A 13,208-nucleotide genomic window follows, 5' to 3' on the forward strand; every position below is an offset into this window, starting at 1 on the left:
TAGACTGGAACGACTAACATTGAGACTTGAGGATTTTTTCCCCTGGGATGGTCTCCCTGTAATCGAGAGCAACTGTATACCAACCAACAATGACATAGAAGTCCCAAGGTGTCATGTGGTTAATTAAGATACTAATGAAGTTAAATGTTTTTTATTATGTTCTTATTTTAAACCAGTAGCATATTTAAAGTGTCCATGTCACTTACACACAGTGGAGGTAATTTACAAAGTGCATTCGATTCACTCTGCAAACCGATTAAATAATCATGTGAGGGACTGGTAATAGGGGCTACAACCATATCTCTATCTTCGTTTCCTCCCACTCCCCTTTTTGATCCTCTTCAATCTGGTTTTTATCCCCTCCACTCCAATGAAGCCACCCTCACTAAGGTCCCATCTAAGTGTTTTTTTATCCTGCTTATCTTTCTAGACCTCTGCACAACTAGACACCATTGACCATCCTCTCCTCCAGTAAACTCTCCTCTTCATCAGCTTCTGTGAAACTGCCCTTATATGGTTCAAGTGCTACTCACCATCCACTCCTTATGGGTCTCTAGTTCTGTCTCTATTTTCCCCTTCTCTGCCACTACCTGTCACCGTCCCCCAATAATCTGTTCTCGTCCCCCTCCTCTCCCTCTATAATTCTTCCCTCTGTGATGGTATCAGCTCCTTTGGCCTCCATTACCATCTCTATGCTGCTGACACCCACGCAAGTCCCTCTTTCCAAGTGTTTTCTTTATGTTATTTTACAGGGTATAATAGTGTAAGCTTGCTGCCTGTACATATACAATTTTATTGCTCATGTACATATTATTTTATTTTGCTGGTTGTCCAATCTGTTCTGGTGCCTTAGAAATAAAGGATTTTTTTTTAATATTTCAAGTGACGAGTTTTTGTCAATCAACCTTATTATTACATTGTTTAAGTTCAATATGGAGGTTTAAAATGTATCCAATTTAAAGTACAGCATGAGACGTAATCTCTTCCAGCTCTCAGCTGGTGCAAAACTCAGGTCTTTATTTAGACTGTAAATGGTCGTGCACCTTCCACACATAAAACAACAGCGAGAGTGTGCCGATGGCCATCTTGAACTGAAAGATGAAATATCCTCTCTGCAAAACATGTACAACAGCTGCCTCCATAACACTTGATGATGCATAAAGATTGAGATGTGGATGAATGTGCAGATTATTTTTTATTTTTGGAATTAATATATTTTTTCATTGTTAGTAAATATTTTACATTCTTATGCATTTTAGAAGCTGGAAACAGAGTTGATATTTGATGCAGGGCTGACAATCTGGCACCCAACAACAAAAATACCCACAAACACCAGTTATCCATATTAATATACAGCAAATGTATTAACTATGAATTGTTCAATCTGTACTGAAATGTAAACATTTGGCATTATTATTATTATTTATTTTTATTTATAAGGCGCCACAAGGTGTCCGTAGCGTCAAACAGGGACAAACAAATTACAATACAATGGGAGACAGCACAGTACAGTTAAGAGTAAGCACAGTAACTCAATAAGCTCAATGCACAGCTAGAGAGGTCGGGGAAGGGGGAAGCAGGATCCGCCCAAGAAGAGGGCCCAAGAAGGAGGGCTCAGAAGACAGGGAGACCCCCAGGGGGAGGAGGGAGGGAGAGTGGACATGGGGTGGAGGACCCTCAAGGAGGAGGGGAACTAAGTAGCTGGATACCAGAGTTAGAAGTGGTGGAAACAAGAGGAGAGAAGGCCCTGCTCAGAGGAGCGTACAATCTAAGTGGAGGGGTGGACAGACAGAGATGCAGGGGAGAGAGGGAGAGTAGGGGGACAAAGGCAGAAGATAAGGTAGGAAGTTAAGTGAGAGACAGAAAGGCTTTAAGAAAAAGATGAGTTTTTAGGGCCCGTTTGAAACTGGACAGATTAGGGGAAATTCTGATGGAGGGAGGGAGCTTGTTCCAGTGGAGGGGGGCAGCGCGGGCGAAGTCTTGGATACGCGCCTGGGAGGAGGTTATAAGGGGGGAAGAGAGGCGACGGTCAGAGGCAGAATGGAGAGGGCGGGATGGAGCATGAATAGAGAGGAGGGTGGAGATGTATGGCGCAGTGGAGTTGGTGAGGGCCTTGTAGGTGAGTGTGAGGAGCTTAAAGAGGATTCTGAAGGGGAATGGGAGCCAGTGAAGGGCTAGGTAGAGGGGGGAGACAGAAGAGGAGCAGCGAGAAAGGAAAATAAGCCTAGCGGCAGCGTTAAGAACTAATCGAAGGGGATCGAGATGAGAGTGGGGGAGGCCATTGAGGAGGAGGTTGCAGTAGTCCAGGCGGGAGATGATCAGTGAGTGGATAAGGCATTTGGTGGCATCTTGGGAGAGGAAGGGCAGGATGCGAGCGATGTTACACAGCTGGAAGCGGCAGGATTTAGCAAGAGAGAGGATGTGGGGGCCAAAGGAGAGAGAGGAGTCGAGGATGACACCAAGGCAGCGAAGTTGGGGGACAGGGGAGATAGAGGTGTTGTCGACAGTGATGGAGAGGTCAGAAGGGGATGAGGTATCAGAGGGAGGAATAACTATGAGCTCAGTTTTGGCAAGGTTAAGTTTGAGGAATCGAGAGGACATCCAGGAGGAGATGGCAGAGAGGCAGGCGGACATCCTAGAGAGGAGGGAGGGAGAGAGATCAGGAGAGGAGAGGTATAGTTGAGTGTCATCAGCGTAAAGGTGGTAGCTGAAGCCAAAGGAGCTGATGAGTTCACCCAGGGAGGAGGTGTATATAGAGAAGAGTAAGGGTCCTGAGGGACCCCAACTGGAAGGGTGGACTGGGGGGAGAGAGACCCAGAGGTGGTGACAGAGAAGGATCGGTGAGTAAGGTAAGAGGTGAACCAGGACAGGACTGGGCCGGAGAGGCCGAAAGACTGGAGAGTGTGAAGGAGGAGGGGGTGGTCAACGGTGTCAAAGGCTGCAGAGAGGTCAAGGAGGATGAGAAGGGAGAAGTGGCCTCTGGCTTTAGCAGAGAGGAGGTCATTGGTGACTTTAGCCAGGGCAGTTTCAGTGGGGGCGGAAACCAGACTGGAGATGATTAAGGAGGGAGTGTTCAGAAAGGTAGGAGGTGAGACGGCTGAAGACGAGCCTCTCGAGAATTTTGGAGGCAAAGGGGAGAAGAGATATGGGGCGATAGTTCGAGAGAGAAGTGGGGTCAAGATTAGGTTTCTTAAGAATGGGGGATACAAGAGCATGTTTGAAAGAGGAGGGGAAGATGCCAGTGGAGAGGGAGAGATTAAAGAGGTGAGCGAGGTGGGAGCAGGTGGTGGGGGAAAGGGACCGAAGAAGGTGGGAGGGAATGGGATTCAGGGGACAGGTAGTGGGGGGGGATGAAATAAGAGAATGAACTTCCTCGCCGATGGTGGGGCGGAAGGAGTGGAGGAAAAGGTGGTTGGGGGAGGACAGAAGAGTGGGAGGGGTGGAAGAGAGAGTGGAAGAGGAGATTTCAAGTCGGATGGCCTTGATTTTAGAGAAGAAGGAGGCGAAATCGGAGGCAGTCAGGGAGGAGGGAGGGGGGGAGGGGGCCAGGAGAGTGCTGAAGGTGGCGATGAGGTGGCGGGGGTTAGAGGACTGGGAAGAGATGCGAGATTTAAAGAAAGATTGTTTAGCGAGTGAGAGGGCAGAGCTGTAGGATGAAAGAATAAATTTAAAGTGGAGGAAGTCAGCCAGGGAGCGGGATTTTCTCCAATGACGTTCGGCGGTACGGGAGCATTTTTGGAGGAAGCGGGTAAATTTGGAGTGCCAGGGTTGGGGTTTGGAGCAGCGGGGGTGGACGGAGTGGGCAGGGGTGACCGCGTCCAGAGCGGAGGTGAGGGTGTGATTCTAGAGGGAGACCGCCTGGTTGGGGCAGGCCTGGGAGGAAAGGGGAGAAAGGAGGTTATCGAGAGAGGAGAACAGAGAGGCAGGGTCAAGAGTGTCGAGGTTGCGTTTGGACAGAGTAGGTTTGGGCAGGGGGAGGGGAGCAGGAGAAGAGGAGAGAGAGAAGGAGAGGAGATGGTGGTCGGATAGAGGAAAGAGAGAGATGGAGAAGTCGGAGAGACTACATAGGTAGGAGAAGACAAGATCAAGGGAGTGACCAAGGCAGTGGGTAGAGGTGGAGGTCCATTGGGTTAGACCAAGGGAGGAAGAGAGGGTGAGCAGTTTGCTGGAAGCAGGGTAGGTGGGGTTGTTGATGGGGATGTTAAAGTCACCGAGAATGATTGAGGGGAGATCGGAGGAGAGGTGGTGAGGAAGCCAGCTAGCAAAGTTGTCAAGGAAGAGGGAGGTGGGGCCAGGGGGGCGGTAGATGACATTGACGCGGAGGTGGATGGGGTAGAAGAGGCGGATAGAGTGAGCTTCAAAGGAGGAGAAGGAGAGGGAGGGTTCAGGGGGAATGACACGAAAAGTACAGGTGGAGGAGAGGAGGAGGCCCACTCCACCGCCTGGGCGGGCACCAGGCCTGGCGGAGTGGGTGAAGGAGAGGCCACCATAGGAGAGGGCAGCGGGGGAAGTAGTATCAGAATCGGAGAGCCAGGTTTCAGTAACGGCAAGAAGGTTAAAGGAGTTGGATCGAAAGAGGTTGTGGATAGTAGTTAGCTTGTTGCGGACGGATCTGGCATTCCAGAGGGCACAGAAGAAAGGGGGAGAAGAGAGGGGGGAAATGGGGATGAGGTTAGCAAGATGAGCAGCGCACGGGGGAGGGCGGGGAGGAACGGGAGAGGTAGGGCGGGGGGAGAGTATGGGTATGGAGTGAGAGCGGGGAGGCATAGTAGGGAGAGAGAGTAACAGAACAGTGAGATAGTGGGGACAGTGAAAAACAGGTAAGAACAATGGCAGGAAGACAATGACAAGGTGGAAGACAATAACGAATTAGGGCATGGAGGGCTTGGAACAACAGTACAGTGAGATAATAAGAACAATGAAAACAGGTAAGAATGATAGCAGAACAGTAAGATAATAAGGACAGCGGATAACAGGTAAGAATAAGCAGGGAGACAATAGCAAGATGGAGGACAACAACCAATTAGGGCGTGGAAGACAAGGAATAACAGAAGGAGAGGTAATAAGGACAATGGAAATAGGCAAGAAAAATAACAGGTAAAAGTAGTTGCTGGTAAATATAAAATCAGGAAAAACAAGATAAATGCATATAAATAGTAGAATAATAACAGGAGGGAGGGGGAGGACGGAAGAGTGGGAGGGGTGGAAGAGAGAGTGGAGGAGGAGATTTCAAGTCGGATGGCCTTGATTTTAGAGGAGAAGAAGGAGGCGAAATCGGAGGCAGTCAGGGAGGAGGGAGGGGGGGGAGGGGGCCAGGAGAGTGCTGAAGGTGGCGAAGAGGCGGCGGTAGTTAGAGGGTTAGGGGTTAGTTACATATGTTACTTTACAGACAATTGTTAATAGAAACTTTGATTTATACAGCATTAACATATTCCACAGCACTTTATATAATGATAAGTGTATCAGAGTGTATATTGAATCTAACAGATTAAAATAGAAAAAGTTATTAGTGGAACTAAATGTGTTCACAATGTAGTTTGGTTTGTGGGTCAGAGGGTTGTTAGAGAATAAATGTAAGTTTAGCCCAGAAATAGTCGGATGGACTTGATAAGTACTTGCTCCAACGGATCTTTCTGTATTGTCTTTAAGGAGAAGAGTCCCCGGAGAGTTTGTATAGCTCTGACCGACTATTTTCATTATCAGAGGAAGAATGTGTACTTGGGTCTCAGTCCAAATAAGAAAGAGCTCAAACCGAACTAGGGAGTTCCTCCCGAGACGGAGATTCTCTACTGAGTTTATGATATGTAGCACGTTGTGTCTGTAGATTAATGGTTTCACTGGGAACCCCCATCTGTAGGAAATATCATTACTTCTTAGAGCTCTAGTGACTGATTGGAAAGCTCTTCGCTTCGCCACCGTGTGTTGGGAAAAATCTGGGAACACTTGAATGTCCTGTAGGAGATCTGTGCCCTCTGCTTCCCTGGCTGCCCGCAGGATACGTTCCTGAATATGGAAGAAGTGGATGTATAATAAGGTATCTCTGGGAACGGTGTCTGGAACTCTCTTATTTTTAGGGAGCCAGTGTATGCGGTCAATGTTTAAGTCTAATATGGAAGCAGAAGGGAGAAGTTTCTGAAACAGATTTGTGGCAAAGGATGGTAAATCTGCATTTGAGATCTGCTCTGGTATTCCCCGAATTTTGAGGTTGTTGCGACGCGATCTATCCTCCATATCCTCCATCTTATCCCTCATGGTGGCAACCTCTGCCCCCAGTTGTTCATGAGATGTAATTAGCTCATTATGTGAGGAGACCACCTCTTCTGACTTGTTCTCTAGCTGGACCATCCTGGAACCTAATGCAGCCACCTCTGCTTGAATGGCTTTCATGGAGGCTCTCAGTTCCGATGATAAGTCGGCTTTCAAAGAAGGTAATAAGGATTGCATTGACTTAAGCAAAATCGGTGCCTTAGGATCGGTCATACGAATAGGGGACTCAGAAGGTGGGGTAGATGTCAAGGTAATATCCAGCTGTTCAGAGTGATCACCCCGTCCACTCCCCGCTTCCCAAAGGGGGGACATAGATCGCTGTTTGTTTTGTCTAAAGAAGGGAAGCTGCGCAGTTGTGCTAGGCGGGTTAAGCTTTTTGATCCTTCTTGGAGCCATCTGGGTACATTGTCAGGGCACTTAGTTTAATGGGAGTGTCAATCAGATATGCAGACTCAACTTTGCAGAAGCTCTGGAGGGAGGTAACCAGACGGAGCTCTATATTGTTATAGATAAGGAGGTCAGTTAATTACCGGGTGATCCTTCCACGTTACACTATTGACACAACATGAGGTTTGATCCTATGATTTAGTCGTGCTCAATCTCGTATAGTAGGACACATGCGGGCGGTGGTCAGAACATCTGGTAATTTACATGCGAATATTAGCTAAAACTGGATTCACTGTCATCTGGCAGCTGTCACCCAGTCAATACATTGCAATAAAACATATGACCACTAGATGGCGGCAACCCGCAGCAAATAGGACTGATAGTGGGTCTATAGATAAATTACAGCCTGGGTACTGAAAGTGTTGGAGCAACTGAGTAAAGCAGATGATTTTGATTTTAGCTGATCAGGATCTGCAGCAGGTAGATAATAGAGGCTGGGGTGGATAATTTTACTCTCAGCTTGGCATAAGCTACACAGGCAACACAGGCATTCAGTAAACTTTTCAACTGTGGGGATCCTTGGTATCAAGTTGAATGTAGATCCCTCTCTGAAAGCCCCAGACTGACCTGTAGCGCAGCGCTGTCAGGATGATCAGCCAATCCTGGTCACAGTTCCCACTCTGAATACGTTTCACTGAAGAGAGCAGTGAACAGCCTCGGTGGCTCCAAGGGGATGTCAGGAGCAGCGCTGGGCGATCAGCAACTCTCTTGGGGAGTATCTCAGGAGTCCTCCTCAATCCCTCACTTCACTTCTAGAGTCAAAAAGCCGTGCCCCTTTCTCTTTCGGTTATATACACTTGACAGTCATGATATTGTGTTCTATATTTATTGTAAATCCTAACTGAATATATCAGATGGTTTGACGATGTATGTTACACATTATAGACTGCATTACAACATTAAGCTCTGGTATTGATACGCCACTTTTGGTGATCTGAGTTCTACAGTGCATAAAGTCATGAAATTATGTTTTATGTTTTATATTTAATGTATATTTCTACCCAATATGTCAGATGTATTAGCGATATATATCATGCACTGTGGATTATATTGATATCAGTGAGGGCTAGTAGCGATACGTCACATCCGAATTTTGACATTTGGAGCCCTGTATGAAGTGTGAACTACATTTCCCAAGATTCCCACTGATATTGATACGCCATATCCGGTTTAGTTACGATGGATTTATTATTTTTAAGAGATGTAGATATCTGAATTGTATTTTATGTCTCATTTTATGCCCATCGGAACATATTGCATTATTTAGCACATCGAATATACAATTTCATTTATATTTAACATAGCGTGACATATTGATATCATAACTATTCCGGATTGGCTACATCCGGTTTAAGTAGCTATGGGTTTTAGGATCAGTCATATCTCCTTGACAAATACCGCAAGACGGTTGAAACACGTCGGAGCGGTATGACTGATTTATGAAGACATTTTAACAGCTTGCTAGATATTGACTGTATGGCATAAAAGTGAAGAAAAATAGCCCGGGATCAATAACATCTGATTTCTTCCCTATATGCGATAAAGACCATATCTCTGGTAGGAGTATTCACTTATTATTGTGATTTTATGTGTAGTTTTAATACATTTTGGAAAATTTAAACGATATCACGCCAGATTCTGTTTATTTCCCTTTTGTGAATTGGAACTGATGTCATCCATGTTGGAGAGGAGATGAACAGCGAGATATTTGTTATACAGGAATTCTAAGTTGGGAGAAGTCCTCTAAATACTTACAAGCTCACATTATTCTACAATCTGGTAGGAGTCCATCTTATATTATTACCACGAAGGTGATGGGGAGGTGCTTATTTCTTTGAAATAAACTACTTATGATGTGAAAAGATCATCATTAACATCTCTGCAAGATAGAGACGAATATATGAACTGTTCTACAATACTTGTTAATGAAGGGCTGAACAAGTTTGCATTGTGATTAAGGTGGAGTTTATCTGCACCTATTCTTGTGTTTCGTGAGAACCAGATAGCGCTGAATGTCTTAGCATATTACAGTTGTTACCTGAGGCCCAGGCTTCTGAACCGGAATTAGGCCCCCGCACTAACTAAGGCGACCAGCGATGTCCTGACCCCGGCGGAGGCTCGTTTGCCGGTAAGTTGTACAGCAGGAGAGGGGCTATTTACAGGGAAGATGCAACCCGGCCGGGTTCCGATGTCCACAGCGTACTATCTTTCCGTCCGACGGGTCCAGCAGTCACACTTGAGCCCAAGTGCACTCTAACGCCTCCCAGTTCCACCAGGACCCGATTTGGCCAGCCAGAATACGGGTATTTTAAGGGAAAGAGGGTTTTTCCTAGAGTGGATCGAGGAGCTCTTAGAAAATGCTGCCAGCTACTATGGCGTCCAGGCCACGCCCCTTACGGTGCATTTTCTATGAATCATCAAACAAAATTCTCTGAGCAAGGCTGTAATTGCCCTGGGGGTAAATGTATCAATCCACACATTCTGAAAATCGCCAATTCTTGCAGACTTTACAGGGCAGATTTAAAATGGCAATGTCATTACCGGCTGTCATGACTCTGAATGAATTAATAGATCCCTTGTCTCTGCCGAGATGGACCTCGCCCATTAGTGTGGAGTCTAATGGGTAGGAGGTCTTTGCCAGTGATCCCCACAAGGGAATATGGACTTCACTGCTCCTGTCCCGCAGGTCGCGGTCTCCCAAACGAGTGCTGGCAGATGGTAGTGGAGTTTTAGACACGATGGATAAACAAGAGAATTCAAATACAAGAGTTAAAAGTTCATAGCTCACTGGTAACACAGGTAGCAGTAGTACTGAGAAATAGTAGCTACAGACTAGGGGGTGCTGCCAAGTAATAGTAATGGATACTGGTATAATTGAATGATAGGATAACTTGAGATAACGGCAAAGACTGAACACACAGCAACTTGGTCAGGGTGAAGTGATGAGTCACAACACGCTACTTCATAGTTGGTAACCCTTGACAACTGCAGGGAGTGAGCAGAGCAACAGTTCAACGCTGAAGATGACGGAGGGAGAATAGCTAGATCCAATATTAATAACTCACAGCATAGAAGGCGAATCACTAATACAGAGACAGTTCGAACAGAATGATAGTTTAGAACTAGCTGATCCGTAAACGAAGATAATTCAACGTAGCAGGGGAGTTACTGGCATAGTGGTAATTCCTGTTGTAGAAAAGGCAAAAGCGTTGAACCCGTTGATTCACAGATAACAATCCCAAGCAGCAGAGATGAATACAGGGATATCAGGTATATCAAACAGTTCGTTACCTAGGAGTAGCGAAGAAGGGAATTGTAGCTGAGCAGTTCGTGGAACTACAAGTGGTAAGCAATTTGGTAGTAGTCCTGATAGTGAGGCAATAACAGTGTTAAAACAGCTGGACCGAACAAGGTGCTACAAGACGAGTTGTTCAACCGCTATTATGAGTCCAGGTGAAACAAACAGTAGCAGTGAAGAGTACAGCTGATTCCAGACGTTCAACGGATAATAGGTAAGTCAGATCTATGGAAGTCAAATCTTCATACTGAGTGGATAACACGAAGAACAGACAAAGAACAGAGAACCATGGGAGGTTTAAATAGTGCTCCAAAATACCAGAACCAATGAGAATAGGGAGGAGGCCCAAAACAAATTAACAAGGAGCACATGTGTTAAAGTCAAGTCTCAGAACAAAGAAGTAGGTTCAATCACCACTTACAAGAGGAAAGTAACATAGTGGGTACCTGTTTATGGGACTGGCGTGTGACAAAACTTGCCTTTGAAGACATTGCCATTTTAAATCCTGCCACAAAGTCACTGAATATCGTCGACTTCAATATTTCGCAGATTGATATGTTTACTCCTTTTCGTGAATCTGCAAACATTCAGCTTCTCTGGTAATTAGCCCATCTGTCTCCCTTCCACCCAACATTGACTATTTTGCCCTCCTGTGCTCAGTTCCTTCTCTTTGGGAACCTCTAATTTTATTACTTATCCCCTTTGTCATCCATATTAAAAAGCTTACTTTGAATACCTAAAATGCTCCACTTTCCTATAGGTCCAGGACCCATCCAAACTTAGTGTATCCTCCAGTACGATCTTACCCTGCTACTTTCTTGATCTTCATACTAATGTATACAAAGCAGAGGAAAGTGCTGTTTATTATATGTAGAGCCCCACTCTTATACCGGGAAATATAAAAATATAAAACTTATAGAATTCTTTTGGTAATGTTAAAATGTTCAATCCCCCACTGAACATTAATTAGTCTAAAAGCAGTAACATAATTTACAATTGATAGTCAAGAAGGTGTATCAGAAAGAAGAATAGTGAACCATATAAAAATGCCAAAGGGAAGAATTGATTTGATCTGATTTAATATTTTTTTGTGTCAATTAAAAATATAATAATTAGGACTATTTCCCTATATCATATAATCAATTCCTGAAGCTCTTCTTCAATATTCACATGTTTCTAAATCATTCAAATTGTTATAAACTATTTTTATAGATTATTCGTTCAAACAATATATGGCCATATTTATTTTAACGTATTCCGCCATTGTCTTAAACATAAATGCATGTATGATTCTTTGTTTATTCTGTTCAGCTAGTACAGGGTAAATGTATGAAATATATAGAATATGATTGATACTTCTTCAAATCCTGGCAGCACTCGTTCCAAATGTTCAGAGATTAGATACTGACACTGGTCTCCCTCTAACCAATAAATTGGCTGCTGTCACAAGTTTTTCCGAGAGGTAAACACCTGAGTATCTTATTAGTAAATTTATGTCCTGTATCCTAATTTCACAGTATTCTTATATATTATTATACTTCACAATAATATTAGTTCTTATGTTTCTAAAACATTATAGACTACATAAGATGTGTGGAGTCAGTAATCACCTCAAACTAGCTAAAACTGAACAAAAGAGAAGATTATGGCTCTCTCTGCCTAAACAATAGGAGAATCTTAAACAAAAGTTCCATTTGTTGACATAACAGGATGTCAGAGACTGCTGTGATCTAATTAGAAAGCAAGATGTTATCACCTGCCAAGATCTAATTACAATTCTCCTTTTAGTAAGTGACCTTAGGAATGTTTATATCTCATTTACATGTCAAGGAGGTATACACCAGAAACTGAAGCTGCTCTGATTAAATAATTTAATTTTATGAGAGACTAATTTAAATTTCACCAGAAGACAAATAGTGTGAGAATAAGTTTTGGTCATCCCGGGAACTATTTAAGACAGAGATGGGGAGTAATGCATATAAATAGGTTGTATCAGGCTGGTGTTAGTTAGTTGGTGGCTGAAGACCTGGAAGGATGGAACAGTAAGAATGAGCACGAGGAAAAGAGACTGAAGGAGAAATCTACAGAGTAAGGTAACTATATTATGCATTAGAATGTACTGATCCTTACACAAGTGCTTGCTGATTTTGTGATTTATAATTGTTTGTATTCTTGTCTTAGTAATATTTATATAGCTATTATTGCAATCTAACAATCATAAACATAATATTAAGAGTACACTACTGTGAATTATTTTTCTATCAGTGCTGTGGTGTCATGTGTGCAAGTTTTCTCTATCAGTGCTGTGGTATCAAATGTATAATATATATTGATATATTCACTATTAGTACTATGGGATTATATAGGATATTTTCATGAGCACTTTGGTAAACTAATTCAGCACTAAAACTTTTTATGTTCATTTAAATATCAAAGAGGGAAACAATGATTCATTGAGTGAATGTTCAGTTATTTATACAAATATGATCTCATTTTCACTGTTTGATTCCCCATATAATCTTTTATAAATTAGATACACAGGATTTGTTTTTTCCATTGTGTATGTATCACTTCTATTTTATGATTACATTAATCCAGAACATATTACACTATTTGTATTCCTTTTCTTTTTGAATGTATAACTTTTGATCTGGAGTCCACCTTAGCAAGGAGCTTTGGAATCTCTCCAGAGATAATCAGATAAACCTGGTTCATGTTATGCACATTGGTATGAGGCTAATTCACATTTTGAGCATATTTTGGGACGTTGTCAGTTATGATTTAGAAATTACTGCACTACTAGGCGCCTTTTTGTTCTGATATTTCCTTTTTACTATATATGTGTCTGAAATCAGAATGTATTCCAAGATGAAATAATCAAAATTTCTTAATTATGTACAATCCATTGTCAACAGCTTACAAACAACGTGTAAAATGTACATTCATATAATTTTGGTATAAAATATATTTATTTTTTCAACAGGTGGATTAATGAGCAGGATTCCCTCTAGCAGCAGAAGAGGACACCCATAGAACGACATTCTATACTGAATATCTGAGTCACCCACAAGTCATATCCACTACAGAAGTCAGCTCTTATAAAACTTGAGGATTCACAAAAGCTATTTTCATTTTCTGAATAGAAGCAGCCTTCTATAGCTTGTAACTTAATAAACACACAATGAGTCTCACAGGA

The sequence above is a fragment of the Mixophyes fleayi genome, chromosome 4, assembly GCF_038048845.1.
Source record: "Mixophyes fleayi isolate aMixFle1 chromosome 4, aMixFle1.hap1, whole genome shotgun sequence".
Taxonomy (NCBI): domain Eukaryota; kingdom Metazoa; phylum Chordata; class Amphibia; order Anura; family Limnodynastidae; genus Mixophyes; species Mixophyes fleayi.